Source organism: Suricata suricatta, chromosome 9 (assembly GCF_006229205.1).
Source record: "Suricata suricatta isolate VVHF042 chromosome 9, meerkat_22Aug2017_6uvM2_HiC, whole genome shotgun sequence".
NCBI classification, from domain to species: domain Eukaryota; kingdom Metazoa; phylum Chordata; class Mammalia; order Carnivora; family Herpestidae; genus Suricata; species Suricata suricatta.
Genome location: NC_043708.1, coordinates 13,708,980 through 13,729,416, shown reverse-complemented (window position 1 = coordinate 13,729,416; position 20,437 = coordinate 13,708,980).

Here is a 20,437-nt window from a genome sequence, read left to right as displayed (position 1 = left end):
CCAGAATTTCAAGAATACTAGTTTTGGTCATCAGGTATCCGCATCCCCCTTTGAGGTCTGGGAAGCTCACTACATTTTTGAGTATGGGTAGGAGCGACTCTAAAAGCTAAAATTGCGAGTTACTTGCTTTGAAACCTCTCTTGCAGCTGGGAGATGGGCACATGACATATGGCCGACTCGTCACAGACGGCCAGCCAGACTCTAAATCCAGGGTTAGGGAGATAAGGAGGCAGGAACAGTGGTTGGTATGGGAAGATGGGAGTTACAGAAGCATGGGGAGGGATGGGGAGGTGTCAGGCTCTGGTAGGCTGGTGCTGCCAAGTGTCGTGCCTGGTGCTGGGCAGTGGGTGGAGGGGTGCCCTGCAGGCCGGCTCCATAGCACAGTTGGGGTGGTGCCCCTAATGCATGACCCCAGCCTGGTTCTCCAGCTTCTCCAGAAATGCCATGGCTCTCTTTTAAGGCATTCTTTTGGTTTCCACTTCTATGGCTTCCTCTTAGAAGCTCTGGCAGATGCAGGATGGAAGTCAGAAAGCTGGGCCTAAGTCCTGGCTCTGTTGAGCCTCTCTAAGATGGAGCAGTGGGCCCCTGCACTCCTTGAGTCCCTTCCAGCACTAATGTGCCATGACAGGCAAAGAGAACCTTGAGAATGCGGGGGTGGGATCCCCAGGTGCAGTACACGCCAGATTCTTGGTCAGACGTGAGTATTAGTCCCCTGCCTTTACTACCTACAATCTGTATTCCTATCTGTATTCCTTGGCAGAGTTACTTGTGTGCATGAAGCCTCAGTTTCCTCATCTATATAATGGAACTAATAGCAGTGTCTTACCAGACAGGATTTAGGTAAGGATTAAATGAGATAATCCATGTAAAGCACTCAATCCTAGGTCTAAGTCAGCACAGACAAATGCTTACATTTTTTTAAAATGTTTTATTTATTTTTGATACAGAGAGAGACAGAGCATGAGAGGGGGAGGGGCAGAGAGAGAAGGAGACACGGAACTGGAAGCAGCTCCAGGTTCTGAGCTAGCTGTCAGCACAGAGCCTGATGCGAGGCTTGAACCCACGAACGTGAGATCTGACCTGAGCCGAAGTCAGATGCTTAACCGGCTGAGCCACCCAGGCACCCCAGACAAATGCTTACATAAAGAAACGTTCTGAACATGCTTCCCTAAAATGAATTGTTGCAAAGTAAAGTAGGCTTTCATGCTTACTTAAGCTAGTAATAATATACATGCCACCTATGTTGCATGCAAATTACATTTTAAGGCTAGTACAAAATTTCATATTTTTACCTCTTTTGGGCTTTTCAACCACCTTAGTTGAAGCAAATATTCTTATCCCCGTCTTACAGAGTTGAAAGCCAGGACTTCAGGAAAAGTGACTCGCCCAAGGTCAGTTAACTTGGAAGGGGCAGGACAAGATGAGAAATCCAGACAACTTCTGACACCTTCCATCCTTGCCGAGGTGTGGGCCCAAACAAGCGAAATTATTTTTTGCTCCAGTGGCCCATGTTCTCCTGGCTTCCTAGAGTCCTTGGAATCTAGTGGTTCCCGAAACCCATTCCACCGCCCCTGGACTTCCCAGGTATGTGAGATGGAAATTTCCTCTGTTGGCTTCAGCTAGTTTCAGCTGGTTTCTGTCACTTGCCACCAAGAGTCTCAACTGGTACAGAAGTATCACCACTAATGCTCTGTCTTTTTACCTATTCCACTTAACATATATTCACTGAATTCTTGTGATGTGCCAGGGGCCATGTTGGGCTCTGGGGATGCAATGATGAATAGGGCACAGTTCTTGCCTTCAAAACACATCTACCCCACGAACTAGGGGCTGTCAGATGTTCCTACTTTTGTTTTCTAGAATTGGAAACCCTGAAGGACTTTGCTCAGGGTCATAGCGTTTTAGAGGCAGATCCAAGGAAAGAACCCCAGCAGAGAACTTTCTACAGAGAACATTCCTTCCCAACTGGAGTCTGCAGCTGATGGATGAGGGCACGTCTCAACCACAAGGCTCAGGGGTTGCCTCTATCATTTGGAATCCAATAAAAGCTGAAGAGATAAATAAGTTCCAGAAGGACTTAGAGGTGCTCACATGAATGATGGAGCCAGAATGACTTATTAAGGGGCAAGTCAAAGACGTTCATATCCCTAACCTTTAGAAATAGACTTCACCAAAGGCAGCTGCTGTGTCTTTTCCATAAAGTACTCTTCCTAAGATCGTCAGAGACAACAAAGGGACAGGCCAAATTTTATTCTCTCCTTATTTAGTGGGTTTTATGTTTCAGATTTTGTTCTCTGCTGCCTTCAAGAAATAGGACCCAAGTGCCTCAGAACTTCTAATCAGGAAACTTAATACCCGGAGGATAGAAGGAATAGCAGGAGAGAAAGAGATTTGCTCCTGAGGTGAGCCAAATAAGAGCAGAAATCCCCTACTCGGGCTCTTTCTTATAGCCCCAGAGGTAGTACCTATAGTTGGGATGAGAACAAAGAAGGAGGTGGTCTCAGCACAAAGCCACACATCACACCACCTAGCCATCACCATGGTAACGGCAAGTCCCCATGAAACTGGGGAGAAGCTGGTACCACTGCCATTTTCTGCCTCATAATCTGAATGGCAGTATCCAGGTCGGAGGAAAAGCTGAGTACTCAGATTCATTTCTGCCCCGAGACCCCTTTGTTACCTTAAGTGTCACCCAATGGTTCCTTTTCCTGTTCTTCTCAAAACCCTCCTGAACATAATTCCCTCAATAGAGGTCTTCTTCCTTCTCCCTCTCAGAGCCAGTCAGCAACCTACTTTTCAAACTTATCATCTTCCAGAATATCTGAGCTACAGGGAGCCTCTCAAGTGTCTTCTGTTTGAGACCCATTCCCCATTTTTCAGAGGAGGACAAGGAAGCCAGGCACATCATGTGATGTCCCAAGGTCCTCCTACATCTTGTCCCTGGACAGCCTCCATGCTGTGATCAGGACCTGTAACCTCCATGCCTCCCATTTTTCATGCCCCCAGCAAATTACTGTCTGCAGAGTCTATCTTTTCCTCTTTCCTCTTCCAGCAATATCCTTAATGACCAAAGCAGAGAACCACGGCCTAAAGACCATGGCCTCCCTGTGATCTGCACTGGCTCTGAGACACTTTGCTTCTATTTCCTTTCCAGGCTTCTCCACAGCAGTGACATTTGAAAAGAAGCTTGCTGAGGAGAGCCAGCCAGATCACAGCACAGAATCCATGTTCAGAGTCTCTAAAAGAATGCTTTAAAAAGAAAGGTGGCCAGAGTTTTAAAAGTTGATTTACTCGAATCAGCGTTTCCACATTTTAAAACTCTCCCTATATTCTTTAAAAATTTTTTTTAAAACATTTATTGATTTTTGAGAGACAGAGCGAGACAGAGCATGAATTGGGGAGGGGCACAGAATCCAAAGCAGGCGCTAGGCCCTGAGCCATCAGCACAGAGCCCGAAGCGGGGCTTAACTCATGGGCTGAGAGACCATGACCCAAGCTGAAGTCGATGCTCAACCGACTGAGCCACCCTGACACCCCCAAACTCTCCCTATGTTCTCAGCTGTTTAAGAGAATAACTGTTTCGTTTCTTCCATCCCTTTTGCATTGTCCATAGAAGGCCCAATAAGCAGATGATGTGGCAACCGTACGCCTAACAGTTCGAGATCTTGTGACCAGGTCCTCTCTGTAAAGGACCCTAAGACCTCACACAACATACACAGATGGGTGTCCACTGGCCCCTTTTCAAGCAAGGGCCCCTTCCTAACTTACTGTCAGTGATGACCAACACCTGCCCTGGACCACCTGTTCTCGACCGTGACAGCACCTTCAAATCACCTGCACGGCAGTATTTTTAAGAACTCCCCATGTGATCCCATGTGTGGCTGATGTTGAGAGTCACTGCTCTACAGGTTGGAAATGGTTCCATCTGATTCACAGCTGATGGGGAGGAGCTTGGGGGGTCAACCCTCATCTGTCACACACCCTCTTTAATCACCCACACCTCTTGCAAAACCTCCACCTACTGTGAGAATGATAATTATGAATAACAATTGCTAGGTGGGAAGACTACAATGTGGCAGGTCTTTTTATTATATTATATTAGAGCGACTATGATAAATAAATGTATACTGTATAAAGTCTAATAAAATAAATACATTAATATATTTTAAATTTTTAGTAGTTTTTGTTATTTTATTGTATTGTATTTATTACATGCACACCTATAAATAAGTTTACTTTTTTGTATATTTTTTTAACATTTATTTATTTTTGAGAGAAAGAGACAGAGCACAAACAGGGGAGGGGCAGAGAGAGAGAGGGAGACACAGAATCTGAAGCAGGCCCCAGGCTCTGAGCTGTCAGCACAGAGCCCAACGCATGGCTTGAACCCATGAACTGTGAGATCATGACCTGAGCCGAAGTTGGTGCTCAACCAAGTGAGCCACCCAGGTGCCCCAAATAAGTTCACATTTTTAAACTACACCCTACAGTAAACCTTATTCTCGAAAGTGCTGGCACAAGACTCCGTCCTGAAGTTTGTGTTGCTGAATGAGACTCCTGCACATCCTACAAATTGTGATAATCTGCACAGAGCTGCTTGTTATCTAGGATACAGGAGATTAGCAGAAGTTCTATTGATTGCTGTTCTGCTGAAAGTTTCCTTTTATTTCCACACCCCACACATCCATATAGTTCATTACTTATGTCTTTCTCTTGAAAGAGGAAATATTTGTAGCCAAAAGTTCTGGTGCAGCCTATGTTGGCTGCTAAAAACACAAAGATGAATCATGGTCTACATACTCAGTCTAGAGGGAAGAATAGACATATTCATTCAACACTCAACATGTAATTACTGAGCATACATTAACTCATTTTATCCCCACAACAGCCCTAGGTGATAAGCAGTCGTAGGCAGAGAGATTTATTAATTTGCCCAAGGTCACGCAGGTGGTAAGTGGAGACACTGGGACTGGAGGCCAGGCAGCCTTGATGACACACCACATAAGCAGCATCTTTTCATCTAACAGGCTGAGTGTTACACTGGCTTCCAACGTAGCATTTTGAGGGAAGGGGGCACAGACTCTCAGGGTTGGAAGGACATCTGAGAACATCTGGACCAATTTCCCACTGGGGCTCGAAGTCCCCACTCAGGTGCCTTTATGAGTCAGGAAGTTTTGCTTTCTATTAAGTGAAAGTGCATCTCCCTGGGAGGGACATATACTTGGGGCCAAAAGTTCTGCCAAAGCAAGAAAAGACCTGGAGTATCAGCCCAAGGCCAACTTCCCAATGAGAGCTCTGAAGTCACTATTCCACTCTTTTCACCACTGTGGAGAGGGCAGGTGCCCTTAAGTCAAGGCCCCATGTTCCCCCAGATGGGAAGGCCAAACCATCAGCAGTCCCTGTGCACTGAAAGGATCCTGCTGATCACCGGAGCCACACACACCCCACAGTCTTCCATCCATAACCTCCTGCCTTCCACTCTTGTCTAAGACTAACAAAGACCCAGCAAGGCAGCCAGTGCTCATCCTGATGCACAAGCAGCTCTCCCCTCCCAACCTTTAGGAGTCAGATGAAGGAAATGGAGACAGGTGAGGCGAACTGAGTCACATGCAGGAAGGCCTGGAAGCTGGTCAGAGACAAGTCATATAACTCCCTCCTCTGCATGGTGACCTTTCTTTCTGAAGCATTTGGGCCCCTACATCCCTGGCCTTTCCCTTTGGGTAAACTCCTTGGTCATCACTATGTTGAGCCTCCTTTTACAATCCAAGAAAAACTTTGATGAAATGTAGTTCCTGGGCCCCTTCTCCAGCATCCCGTTGTTGGTTCCTCCAGAGCAGGCACTAAATCCTATTTACTTTTACATTTCCTAGAGTAAATATTTATTGAACCAAATTAAATTTCTGATCTCCATTAAAAAGTGAGGCACTTAGAACGGGGAAAGGAAATATGGAAAGACAATGAAAGAAGAAGCACAAGAAAATAGAATTTAAGACCTGTAAGCGATGTTCAAGATGTCTGGTCCAGCCATACCAAGTGTATTGCAAGGGATTTTGGCTCTCATTTTCCATGGCAGACATCCCTAGTCAATCACTGCAGTTCTTCTTATGGCAGACATTACTAGTCAATCACAGGAACTTTTCTAACTTTTCAGATTCAGTTTTGTAGGTAGCTTCCAAAAGGTTCTCAACACGCACCCCACTCCAGCAGATATGAGCTGAAACCTAATGCCATCCCTGATTTCTTATCCTAAAGATGAGGAAATTGGGGTCCAAAGGTTGGCCTCAGATGGTTAGCTACAGGGTGGTCCCAGTCCCTGGATCATCTGATGACTAAACCCTCCATTCCCCCACACGGTTTCCAAACCTGAGGGCCATGTGGGATGGGAGGAAGAGATCACCAACAGAGGGGCTAAGCTATTGCCCAGAACAGCAGAATGAGTTTCATTTACTCAGGAAAATACCCACATTTATTGTTTCAGTATATGCATTTTTATAAATTTTTTTTAATGTTTTTTAAAGTTGATTTTTGAGAGACAGAGAGAGACAGCACGAGCAGGGGAGGGTCAGAGAGAAAGGGAGATACATAATGTGAAGCAGGCTCCAGGCTCTGAGCCAGCTGTCAGCACAGAGCCTGACGCGGGGCTCAAACCCACAAACCGTGAGATCATCACCTGAGCGAAGCTAGATGCTTAACCGACTGAGCCACCCAGGCCCCCCAAGTATATGTGTTTTTAAAAGTAATAGACGATCATTATAGAACATTTGAAAACATAGGTAAATACAAGGAAGAAAATAAAAACTGCTTTTAATCCACTTCTCCAAGATAACTGCTATTAACATTTTGGTTTATAATGTTTATGTCCTTTGGGAGGGCATGTGGGTACGAGTGTGTATGTATAAACATATTCCTATTTTTTTTCAGAATGATCTTCTTTTTGTCACTTTCTTTTTATTTCCCATAAGAAAACAGTTCTGCATATGCAACAAGATTGTCCTTGAGAACTTTGATCTAAAGGGTAAAACTTAAGAGTTTAATCACTGAAAATAGGCAACAACTTTATATTTATCTGATCACTTTGCAAAGGTGCTCCCTAACGTACAGTTGGGAATAAATATTTCAAAAAACCATGACACAATAAAAGAGATGGAGGAAATTATGTGATCTACAGTTTTAAAAAATTTACTACAATTTAACTTTTCTCCCTAGGTTATAGCATTGATCTCATGCCTAGAATACATTATAAAATCAGTTTCAGGTCACCTGGGTGGCTCAGTCGGTTGAACGTCCAATTCTTGATTTCGGTTCAGGTCATGATCCCAGGGTCATGGGGTCACCCTGCATTGGACTTCCCCCCTCCCCCGAGCATGGAGGCTGCTTCAGATTCTCTGTCTCTCCCCCTCTGTCCCTCTTCCCAGCTCTCTCTCTCAAATTAGAAAAAAAAAAAGAAAATTAGAAAAAGAAAAAAGTTTTAATTCAGTTAATATGAAAACATTTTTAAAAATCTAGGCAATCTGAATATATATTGAAAATCTTTTTTAATAAATCGTGTAATAAAACTATTAGCAAATTTTAGTTTTAGCCCTATTTGGAGTATATGTAACTTTTTCAAACATGACATTTCAGTCCAGTTTGCAGGCACATTAAATAATATTTATATAACTCTTTACATCAACCTTGGAACACAATGTAATATAGCAGTTAGAGAAAACTAGAAGTCATTAGTGATGTAGTAGTAATAATGGTAAAGTAGTGGTAATAATATTTTTAGTAATTTCCTCTTTAAAAGTTAATTTATTTATTAATGTTTATTTTTTCATTAAGTTTTTTTTTTACATTTATTTATTTTTGAGAGACTGAGCGTGAACAGGGGAGGGACAGAGAGAGAGGGAGACACAGAATCTGAAGCAGGCTACAGGCTCTAAGCTAGTGGTCAGCACAGAGCCTGACTCGGGGCTCGAACCCACGAACTGTGGGATCATGACCTGAGCCATAGTTGGATGCTCAACCGACTGAGCCACCCAGGCGCCTCTTAATGTTTACTTTTAAGAGGGAAAGAGACAGACAGAGCACGCACAAGCGGGGGAGGGGCAGAGACAGAGGGAGACCGGATCTGAAGCAGGCTCTGTCTTGACAGCAGAGAGCCCTATGCGGGGCTCAAACTCACAAACCATGAAATCATGAGTCAAAGTCAAATGCTTAACTGACTGAGCCACCCAGATCCCCTCTTCCTTTTAAAAGTCATTTGAATTTTTTTTTTTTTTTTAATATCAAGAGACAGAGCATGAGCATGAGCATGGCAGGGGCAGAGAGAGGGAGAGACACAGAATCCAAAGCAGGCTCCAAGCTCCAAGCTGTCAGCACAGAGGCTGACGCGGGGCTCCAGCTCACAAACCACAAGATCATGACCTGAGTCAAAGTAGGTATTTAACCGACTGAGCCACTCAGGCGCCCCAAAGGTTATTCTGAAAGATACTAATAATACTTGACCTCAGTGATTACCAATCACCAATGGATAGATTAGATTTGTAGTTACCATTCCATAATTCATATTTGTCTGCAAATTATGTTATAATTATAGTCCTTTGCCTATTAAGACAAAGCTATTTGTGTGTGAGGTTAATGTTTAGCTGACATGCGGAGTACTGGGATATACACACATATACACACATATACCTGCGTATGTATATCTTTGTTATTCAATTTTTTTGCTGTCTGCCCACCATGCCTGTTGCTCATACAGTGCCACAGTGAGACGTAGGACCGGGATCCAACTTTAAGCATCAGGAAGCAAGACAGATGCGTGCCATGCTTGGTACTTTGACAATATTCTAGGTCCCCTACTGTATCAGAATCACATCGTATTTTAGTCCATTAGCCAAAATTATTTAAAAATACCAGCATACTCAACACGGGGTGGAGAGGGGAGTGTCGGGGGAGAAATACTCTCAACTTTGGCTTAAAAAAGTGGACATTAGTATGACTTATTCAGAGAGATATTTGTCAATATGTATCAAAAACCTTGAACATGCACACACACAAAAGAAAATACACATTGCCTTTGCTTTAGAAATTCTACCTCAAGGAAATTATTTATAGGGAATACAACAAAATGTATGCTGAAACAGTCATTAGGACTGCAGAGAATTAGAAACACTTTAAATACCCAAAGATGGCTTAAGACATTCTGCTAAGTCACAACCAGCGGGTTACAAAGGAGCGTGTCCAGGACAGTCCTGTCATCGTATCTACCTGAATGTGGGTGTTTACACGTTGGCATGTGTATATGTGTATGTGTGTGTTTGTGCGTGTGTATTGGGCTGTAAGTAAATGCCTCAAATGAGCAGCTTTTTCATGAACAGCATGGCGAGATTATGGACGATTGTTTTTCTTTGAGCTCTTCTGTATTTATCATATTTTCATCAATGAATATGTATTACTTTGGTAATTTGAAATAAAAAAAAAACTGTTTTAAAAAGCACCAGCCCATTTGCCACCTGACAGATGGGAAACTGCTCAAGCACAGAGAAAAACAATTGCTTTAAAGTTTTAAAATTAAAATGAATACTTTTTAAAAATCAGATTTGAGTCCAAAAAGTGAGCTATAGACAAGATAATCAAGGTGCCCCTGTTGTTTCAAAACCCATTGTGTAGTGTTAAATAAATAACACTAACGCCAGCTCACTATTGGCTAAAATGGATGTGTTTTTTTTTTAAATAAATGCTTCTGATTCCAAATCACATTCATTTACATGAACACCTTCACTTTTCTGTCTGCTCTTTTCATGAGGCTCTTCTCTGTGATCAGACAGGGCCATCTGCCCTTTTGCACCAGACCAGCTTACAGGCAATTGTCTAGAAAACTTGTAAAATACGTAATCAAATCTGATTAACCGCAAACCTTAATTAATCAGACATGTGGGGCTTTGGTTTTTAAGAGAAAGATCAAGGGAAGAGAAAATAAAATATTAGGGGCTTAAGACCAACAAAAAGCTCAGTTTTGCACGCATGCTTTATGCTCGCTCCACTTTTCCAACTAATCTTAAAATTCAAGCAATAAGAAGCCCAAAAGGCAATTAAAAGGAAATTAAAACATTGCCTGTAATCTCCTCACTTGGATTTGTGGTTTTTGGACACATGCTACCAGTTTTAAATGGATATACAAAACACACGCACACACAAGCACACACATGCAGGCGTGCGCACACACACACACAAATGCACGCACGCACACCTAGTAATAGAGCAATTGCTAAGAATACTCCCTCATGGAAGCTTGTAATTGGAGTTTCAAAGTCTGAAATGTGTTGAGAATTCTTCATTTCTGGAAGTGGAGACATCATTTCTCCTTTTAAGGAGATTTCTAATGTTTTTTTAGAAAAGGTCACAGATTGGGCTTTTTAGCTACACAAATGTAAAGGACTTACCTGGCATCCTGAGAGGAAAATGGCAAGATCACAACTATGACTATGGCCGTCCGGTGCGTCAAGGTTACTGATGGAAACAGGGAAATTCTTCAGCCTGACTGTGCCTTTGATGAGTTGGAAAAACGATTTTTATCTAAATGAAAATTTGGGTTGAACTGTTGGTATTCCTTATGTTGTGTTATTTAGTTATGTAACCAACTGGCTTTGGGACTTGTGCTGACACCTGCTATTTTTGTTTTTTCTAGGTCAGAGAGGTCAGACCAAACCCTGTGTGCAACACGGGGTGTGTTTCTGTGGGTGGGCGAGTAGGGGACTGTTTCCCTTGAAGGAAATAGATCCTCTTTCTTTCAGCCATCCGGGGTGGGCATGAGGGTCAGCCCCTGTGCAAGAAGGGGCCTCTTCCTCATTAGGACTAGAGACGGCCAGGCTGGTGTCTGTTCTGTTGGGAACCTGAGGGTGGCGTTGGGTCTGCGAGTGGAAAGGGAGGCAGAGCCCCTCGCTACCCAAGCTGAGCTTACCTTAGAGAACCCCAGTTATGTGGTTAGCTACCTAGGGCTATTGATTCTGGTTATTACCCCAAGCATTCAGTGAAGGTTTGCTTAATACCTGAGTTTGGGTTTAGGCAGTAGGGACAGATAAGGAAGGGAACCGACTCAGAGACAGTGGCCAGGGGAAAAGAGCAAAACCTGCTGGGAGAAGAACAGGCAGGTTGGATCTGAGAAACTGCCAAGCATTCCCTGGCACTTCCCAGAATGACCTTGGTTAGAAACTGGAAGAATGGATTTCCTGTGATCTTTGGGATGGGGAGTCTGGAAGCATAATTTAGGTATAAAAGAAAATGTGAATTTATTTTGTACTCCATCTTGGAAGTGGGTAGCCTATCCTAATAATAATATGCCTATTCTTATTTCTTTTAAAAAGAGAAACATAACACATTGTGTTTTATAATCTGATCATTTCACTTAAGCGTATGTTATGCAGGGGCGCCTGGGTGGCTCAGTCGGTTAAGCGTCCGGCTTCAGCTCAGGTCATGATCTCACGATTCGTGGTTTCGAGCCCTGCATCAGGCTCTGTGCTGACAGCTAGCTCAGAGCCTGGAGCCTGCTTCAGATTCTGTATCTCCCTCTCTCTCTGACCCTCCCCTGCTCGCACTGTCTCTGTCTCTCAAAAATAAATAAAAACCATAAAAAAATTTTACAAAGAGTATGTTATGCAAAGTTTCCCATACCATTAAATATTCTTACACAACATTTTAAACATGGCTGCCACATATTCAAAATGCATAAATGTACCGTGATGTATTCAACCAATTTATTTCCAGCACCATTACTATAAGCAATACTGTGTTGAATATCCCCACCGCTAAATCTCTAGATACACCCAACACCATCTATTTAGACTAAAATCCTTGAAGGAAAGTATCTAGGTCAAGGGATATGTGCTTTGGGACATTTTGTCATGTTATCCTGCCCAAAGGTTGTATTTCCACTAGCAACCCTGAATCCTTAACCATACTGGTTATTATAACCCTTAAAATAAAACAAAGAAAGTTTGTGACTTTTGATGGCAAAATAAAAGGGCATCTCTTGGCCATGAGTATACACCTGCCAGACGCAGTTCATCAGGTGCTGTGTCTTTAGTGGAGAATTTTCAAACAATCATAAAAGGTACTAAAATGGGTCTGCTTTTTATCAGCACCACGCAATACAAAACATGACGTGACAAATACCACTCAAAGACAGCTTTTTTGGTCTAATTTCTAAACAACTACTGAGTTTTTGTTAAGTGCTAATAAAATAGATGTCATCTTAAAATTAGTGTGTTTTTTATTACTTACCTTTAATATAAATAGTGTTCTACATAGGAGCTTAACTTAGAGAACCCCAGTTATGTGGTCATCTCTGGGATGGGACACAGGTGGGACAGCTTCTCAGGGTCCTTTCAAGGTTAACTTCATGATGACCTGAAATCTGAGTTTACCTGGGGCACCATTCTATTCCCAACCAGCACTAACCACACATGTTTGCATGTGAACAGAAATCTGAGAGCAGGAATGGCTCCATAGAACTTGACTGACTTCATTCCGTGTGACCTCTGGGAATTTTAATTTTGGATCTAAATGTAAAAAAACACCCAAGTATAAACTGTGAGGTGTAGTGCTTTTACACACAAATTTTAGCTGATGCCTGAAAGAGTTTATTGAATTGAAATACTATCTTTAAAATTAAAATTTCTTCTTTTCCTAAAATCTGGAAAAATTTAGGGGCGTCTTGGTGGCTCAGTCAGTTGAGCATCTGGCTTCAGATCAGGTCATGATCTCATGGTTTGTGGGTTCAAGCCCCGCATCAGGCTCTGTGCTGGCAGCTAGCTTAGAGCCTGGAGCCTGTTTCAGATTCTGTGTCTCCCTCTCTCTCTGACCCTCCCCTGCTCACGCTATCTCTCTCTGTCTCTCAAAAGAAAGAAAGAAAGAAAGAGAGAAAGAAAGAAAGAAAGAAAGAAAGAAAGAAAGAAAGAAAGAAAGAAAGAAAGAAAGAAAGAAAGAAGAAAGAAAGAAAGAAAGAAAAGAAAGAAAGAAAGAAAGAAAGAAAGAAGAAAGAAAGAAAGAAAGAAAAGAAAGAAAGAAAGAAAGAAAGAAAGAAAGAAAGAAAGAAAGAAAGAAAGAAAGAAAAAATCAATACCCTTCCGATTCTCCATCACCCACCACAGATGTCATCAGTTCCACCCTCCTGTGCCCAGCTGCAACCAAAGGGCCAGGACAATGGTCAACCTCAGTTCACCAGAAAAGTTGCTTTTCCAGAACTGCACACTCCCAGATCTTTTTGAAGCAAATCATTATTTTACCAAACCGATAGTACTTACTCTATTGGATCTTGGGGAAACCCGACTGTTGGGTAGTTGTTTCCTTGTCTGTGGTCTCTTTGGGCTGAGATTTACACTGAATCTGTGCTGCGTAAGGAGAAGTAAAATTTGGCTTACTCATTTCCCAGCATACCACTACAGGCAGGCATCAGTGATGATTTGGCTGCCACAGAACTGTGACTGTTTGAAGATAAAGTGACAGCGATGAAAGGCTGGAAATTTTTATCCAAGGGCACATTGGGTTCCAGGTCCCATGAAGGGAAACAGTGAGGTCCGGCTCTCCGGGGTGAACAAGCAAACAGGGTGGGGTGGGGTGGGGTGGCCTCTGCGCTGCCCCCACTGGATGGAGAGCCTGTGAGGGTGGATGTCCCTTGGCTTTCATACCCCTGTCTGAATGAGGAGCATCTATAAAATGCCCCGAGCTTCATGGGTCGCTAGTGGGAAACAACTAATAAAAACCCACTTGTGATTCTTAAAGTGCGTTTGACACAAACTGAAACCACACAAAGAAATGTGCTTCTAGGGTTTTCTTGTGAAAGGCTGGGAGTAAATGACCCACAGCCTTTGCAAAGAGGCCGCCAGAGTATTTCTGAGACAAGAGTCTTGTTTTCATTCATGTACATAAAGGGATCGACTCCTTGAAGCCAAGAATCCCTGATGTGCTTGATCAATGGCTGCTAACGTGCCCATTTGGAGCTGGTAAGAAGTTAAACAGGGATTTCAGAAGATTTGTAATTGTAATTTAAGATAAGCCAGAGATGCAAATGAAGCTGACATTTAACTCCAAGTGGCTGACTTGTACTGTGGTCCCGGGGTCCCATTAGCACCAGGCACACAAAGACTCCTAGTACACCCCTGCCTTGCACAGGGCCTCACGGATGGAGCCTCTCCCAGATCTGTGTGCCAGGCCTGGCCCTGTCTGGGGTCACAGGTGACAGTCATTCTACCACTCAGACATCAGTCTGGCCCCAAGCCCAGTGTGCTGCTCTTACTACCATGGACTGGACTGGAGGCTAATTTCTGGAATGTCTGCTCCAAGCCAAGAAATAGCCTTCCAGTGGAAGTCCTTACAGACAGGTGGAGGCCATCAGATGTAGGGACCTTTGCTCAGTGAAGCTCATGTCTTGGCCCTGGGGGACTAAATCCTAACCACACCGCCAATTACCTTGAGACCTTGGCAAGTTACGTTCTAAATGTCACATTCCTTGTCTTTAAATTGGGTGTAACCATAATGTCTACTGCCATACCTAGCACTTAGTAAGTGCTTAATAATTATTAGGAAAAAAATAAGCATTTTCTTTACTTAACACTGAGACAGAGGGACTTAATACCACTGAACTATATACTTAAAAATGGTGTAAGTGGTAAATTTTACGTTAGGCATATGTTACCACAATAAAATTTTTTTAAATGACAAAACATAGGGGAACTTATATTTCTAGCTGTTACAGAAGAGCAGGGATTGGACTTACCCTCCTGTCTTAACTAAAACCCCAAACAAAATATATGAAACAACACTTTTCAGATGTTAGTGGGAGGTGCAGGAAGTGATACCCAAGGCAAGAGAAATAAAGAAGAGGAAAGATTTTCCAGTGATGCCACAGGGAGGGAACCCCCAGCAGAGCCTGATGGTCTTCCTGAGCTGCGGAGACAGAGTTGAGAATTCGAGCAGGCCATGGTAGCTAGAATTCATGGGGCAGAATACCTGCGTGAAGAGAGTTGTAGAATAAAGCGAGGGTTATGAAGGGAGACAGCATTGAAGACCTGACCTTGGCTGACCGCTGATTAGTGTGTGCATGTGAGAAATTACTTGAAAGGACCAACAAAAAGAGCAGGCTGAGTAATCCATGCGGCTCACCCAGGGCTAGGAGTGGCTCGTGTTCCCACCCCCGGATGGGGAAAGTATTGCAATATTTAGGGCATAGAAAGAGTCCTCAAGAAAGTGTCTTGGGGGTACCTGGGTGAGCTCAGTCGGTGAGCTCTGACTCTTGGTTTTGGCCCATGCATGAGTTTAAGCCCTGCATCAGACTTTGTGCTGAGAGTGTGGAGCCTGCTTGGGCTTCTCTCTCTCTGCCCCTGCCACTCTCTGTCTGTCTCTCAAAATAAATAAATACACTTAAAAAAGAAGTGTTCTGTTTTAGCTAATGGGAAAAAATTAGTCCTAGGCTAAAGTATGCTCTGGTTCCACCTAACAAAGCTCAAAAGTAAGCTTCAAAAGGATTAAAATAATTTAACGATATCCCAGAACAAAGTTCAAGAATACGTAAAAGGGAAACAAAAATATCCAGCACCAACATCACAGCATCTGACATTTAACTTAAAAAATTAGTAGGCGTGCAAAGAAGCAGCAAAATACAACCCAAACTGAGGTGAAAAACCAGTCAAGAGAAACAGATCCAGGCGTGACACTGATGATACAATTAGTAGACAAGGACATTAAGACCGTCATTTCAACTATATTCTGTATGTGCAAGACAGGGGAATGAATGAGGAGAGACACAGAAGTTATAAAAACAGACCCAAACAGAACCGAACTACCAAGATGAAAAATACAATGTCTGCAATAAAAACACATTGCATGATGGCAATGGCAGATGAAACCTTGCAGAGTGAAATACTAATAAAGCTGAAGGCATGGCACTAGGAGCCATCCAAAATGAAATAGAAAAAAATAACTGGGAAAAAATAAAATAAGCAGAGCATCAGTGAGCTGTGGAATGACTTCAAGCAGCCTAATATAGGTGTGATTGGAGTCTCTGAAGGAAGGTGGGGAGGAATAGAAAAAAACATTTAGAGAGATGATGCCTGAAATTGTCCCAAATTTGAAGAAAATTGTAAATTCATGGATTCACGGAGCTCTGTGAATATCAAGCATGAGAAACACGAAGGAAACAACCCCAAGGCAAATGACAACTGAATTGCTTAAAGCCAGTGATAAAGAGAACTTCAGAAAGCAGCCAGAGGGGAAAGTATACATTGTCTAGAGGAGCAAAGAGAAGATTTCTCACCAGAATTAATGTAAGCCAGGGGACTATGGAGACACATCTTTACAACAGTGAAAGAAAAAAACACTATGTACCTAGTATTCTATACCCAGCAGAAATAGCCTTCAATCGGTGAAAGCTAAAGCAGAAGGAATTCATCCCCAGCAGACCTGTGCCACAAGAAACATCAGAGGAAGTCCTTTGGGCATATGGAAAATGATACTAGATGGAAATAAGCATTTACAGAAAGGAATAACAAGCACTGAAAATGATATCTGTAAGAGTGAATAAAATGGGCTTTCCTCTGGGGGCACCTGGGTGGCTCAGTCAGTTGAGCATCCGACTTTAGATTTTGGCTCAGGTCATGACCTCAGAGCCATGAGATTGAGCCCTGCTTCAGCCTCTGTACTGAGCATGGAGCCTGCTTGGGATTCTCACTCTGTGTCTCCCCTTCTCTCCTTCTTTCCCTCTCTCAAAAAAAGAAGGCTTTCCTCTTTTATAACATCTTTACAAATTTAAGCAGAGGCTCTTCTTCTGCCATTTAAATTGTCCATTTTCTGGAGTGGAGACTTCACGTGACTGAGCCCCACAGTATGGGACTCCTCCTGCTTTGGCCTCTAGCACATGACTGAGGCTGATTATTTGCCTCTCTGGACCTCAGTTTCCCTCCCCTGTCAAATAGGAGATACAGTGCCTTAGCCTGTTTTACCCGGTGGTTGTGAAGATAAATAAGTTAATAAATAACAAACCCTTCCTAAAATGAAAGCCACCCTATTAACATGACTGGTCTTGTTTGTTTTGTAGCCCCTTCCAAGAAACAGCTCCTCGCGGTGAGCCTGCCCCGCTGGGGTGAAGGCTGAAGACTCCTCTGGGGCAGCAGGCCTGCATCTCCTCTCTCCTTCCGTGGAGAACTCCCCCCCCCCCGCTCCCCGCATCTTTGAGCTAGCGGCGACCTGCTTGAGAACACACCTTCTCTCCCACTGCACCCCCTCATTCTGGTCAAGCCCCGCCAGCAGGCAAGCCTGTCTTCCCCCGAGGAGCGCCCCCCAGTGGCTCCTGCTGGCTTTGCCTGATGAAGGAGGTAGGTTCACGGAACAATCCGGTATCCTGTCTGGGCATGAAACAAGGAGCTGAGCCTTATTCAGAGTGGCAAGGGGCCCCACCTTTCTGCCTGTTGACTTTTCCTGTTTGCTCAGGCGAAGGTGGCCCTGGGGTGACCCAGGCAGGGAGGCTGCGCCAGTGGGCAGAGGGCCAGGCGCACGGTGGAGGTTTAACAATGATGAGTCATGCTGGGGCCATGCCCTGGGCTGGGAGAGGTGCCCCCGCCCGGCGAGTTGTTCACAGGGCCGTCCCCTCACTTGTGCTTTAACAAACATTGGCTGACCCCCCGCCACATACCAGATTCACCGCCAGATGGTTTCCACGCGGGCTTTCATTTCTTCTTCACAACAGCCTCATGAGCTTGGGCTTGACCTTCCCATTTCACAGAGGAGGAACCTGAGGACCAGTTAGTTGGCGGCACAACTTAATCCCTTTCCTCCCACCCCGAGTCCAGGGCCCTTTCTGACGCTCCGTGTCCCCGTTCCTTCAGGACCTGGATGTTACTCCCAGGCCCCGGGGCTTGGAGCGGGTTTCAGAAGCAGCAGCCGAGCTCTGCCCCAGCCCCTGTGGTCTTCACGAGCGCCACCTCAGTGAATCCTCAGATGAAGTCGAAGAACTAAATGCTACTCTTCTCCCATGTCACTTGCCCAGCAGGGCACGGCTTGGGAGGCGTGGACAGGGCCTTGCAGCAGACCCAGGATTGCGTCCCAGAAAGCAGTGGGGGAGGGCAGGGGGAGTGAGCCACAGAAGTGTGGGACATCTGTAAACAATGGTGTGGAACAGGTTCCTGCTACGGGCCCCCAAGACGTCATCCACTCGGGACAGGGCTGTGCTTCTCAAACTTTAACTGGCACGGAAACTCCTGGGGTCCTGTTAAAATGCAGATTCAGAGGCACCAGGTCAGGGTGGGACCGACAAGCCCCGGTGATGTCAATGTTAATGGCCCTTGGACCGCACTTTGCGTAGCAAGGGTAGTGCACACGCCGCCGAGTGGCCCTCGCAGACGTTTGGGAAGGCTGGGCTACTGAACGCCAGCGTCCCTCCGTCACTGGCTGAGGGCTGCTGCGGTGTCCTCCAGCCGCCTGCTTGCTGGCCTGCCCTAGCCTGGGGAAGACACGCAGGTGGGAGCCGAGCCCTCCGCTGTCCTGTCGGCAGGGGCCGGGGCTGCCTGCCGAGGGGGCCCGGGTCGGGCAACGCCGGCTTCACCGCACTGTAGACGGTCCTGATCCCACTGTGCTCCCCCCAGGGTCCTGCCCACCCACCCATGGGAGGGAGGCCTGTGTGCCCGTGTGAAGGTGCCAAGAGCAGCCGCGTGAGCCAGAGAGTCTTAAAAAAATAAAAGCAAAACCAAGAACAAGCCTCTTCCAGCTGACACGTACCGCGGGCAGGTGGCAGGGCAGAGAGGCATCGAGGAAGGGCGGGGAACGTTCGCATTAACAGAGCCGGGAGAGGACTCGGGTGTACGTGGCCTCTACAGTCTTTCCATGTCTCTGCCAAATGTGGAACCAGGCCATTCCGCAGGGACCCAACTCAGACTAGGCTTCTGGTAAAATCAGTCCCCCCTTCCATGTCCCAAAACGTCATCGCTTTGCATATCTTACCTTCTTTTCAAGTTTGTTGATTCCTATCCTGCTTTCTTCCAAAAGAGATTTGAGGTAACTATGGTCACACAAAAGGAACAAAGATTCATGAAGCAAAAGAGAAGAATAAAACGTAGAAAAAAAGGGAAAATGCTTACCAAGAACTCTTGGCTGAGGGGAGTGGCAGTAATGAAATCTCAAGTTTTCTTGCAGCCTGAAAAAGAAGTGAAGTGTACCTTTCACTGTATACAGGTTCATCACGGAGAAACAATAAACAGAAACTCAAGTGATTCTTGGTTCTGAGCTTTGAGAAGATTTTGTCTTGGGTCACTGGGGCTTTGGCTCTGGGTCCTTGAGTATCTTAATGAGCAATATCTTCAACTGACAGTCATAAACACAGAAGACTTTTATTGGTGTTATCCTGTATCAATTCTCAAAACAAGATGAGTGCATAATAAGGCAAGGTTCCTTAAAGGAATGTATACGACTATCTTATAATAAATAAATAAAACCAAGAATGTAAATGTTTCATTTAAAATATTTTTTCATAACAATGTTAATATTACTATTTTTGAAAATTTTCTTCTTTTTTAAAATTTTTAAAAATTTATTTCTGAGACAGGGAAACAGAGTACGAGCTGGGGAAGGGTAGAGAGGGAGACACAGAATCCTAAGCAGGCTCCAGGCTCTGAGCTAGCTGTCAGCACAGAGCCCGACATGGGGCTCAAACCCACAAACTGTGAGATCATGACCTGAGCCGAAGCTGGATGCTTAATTGACTGAGCTACCCAGGCACCTGTATGTTAATATTATTATGTTTATTAATATATTATCATTATACATTGTGTATTATATAATTATTAATTAATAATAAAAATTAAAAATATTAATTAATAATAATTCATAACATCAATACTTATAATACATATGTTCATAGTCATAATTATGAATAACATTACTAATTAATAATATTCATAATAATAATCACTTATGAGTGATGGCAGATTATCCTCAAGACCTTAAGGTTAAGTTTCTTTTTCAGAGTAAATTAGGAGGCATTTACCCATAATGGCAGAAACATGAGCCACCTGTCAGGGCAGCTGTATTTGTTTGTGGCTGTGTTAGTTTCCCGGAGCGCTTGGGTGGCTCAGTTGGTTAAGTGTGGCTGTATTAGTTTCCCATGGCTGTCACAACAAACCATCACAAACTGGATGGCTTGAGCCACAGAAATTGATGGTTTCAGAGTTCTGGAGGCTGGAAGTCCAAGATCAAGGGGACAGCGGGGCCAATCTCCCTCGGAAGCCAATAGGGAAGTACCAGTTCCAGGTAATTTCTTAGCCAGGGGCAGCTTAACTCCGATCCTCACATGATACTCTCCCTGGGTGTCTGTATCTACATTCCCTCCCCCCTTTTTAAAAATAGTTTATTGTCAAATTGGTTTCCATACAACACCCAGTGCTCTTCCCCATAAGTGCCCTCCTCCATCACC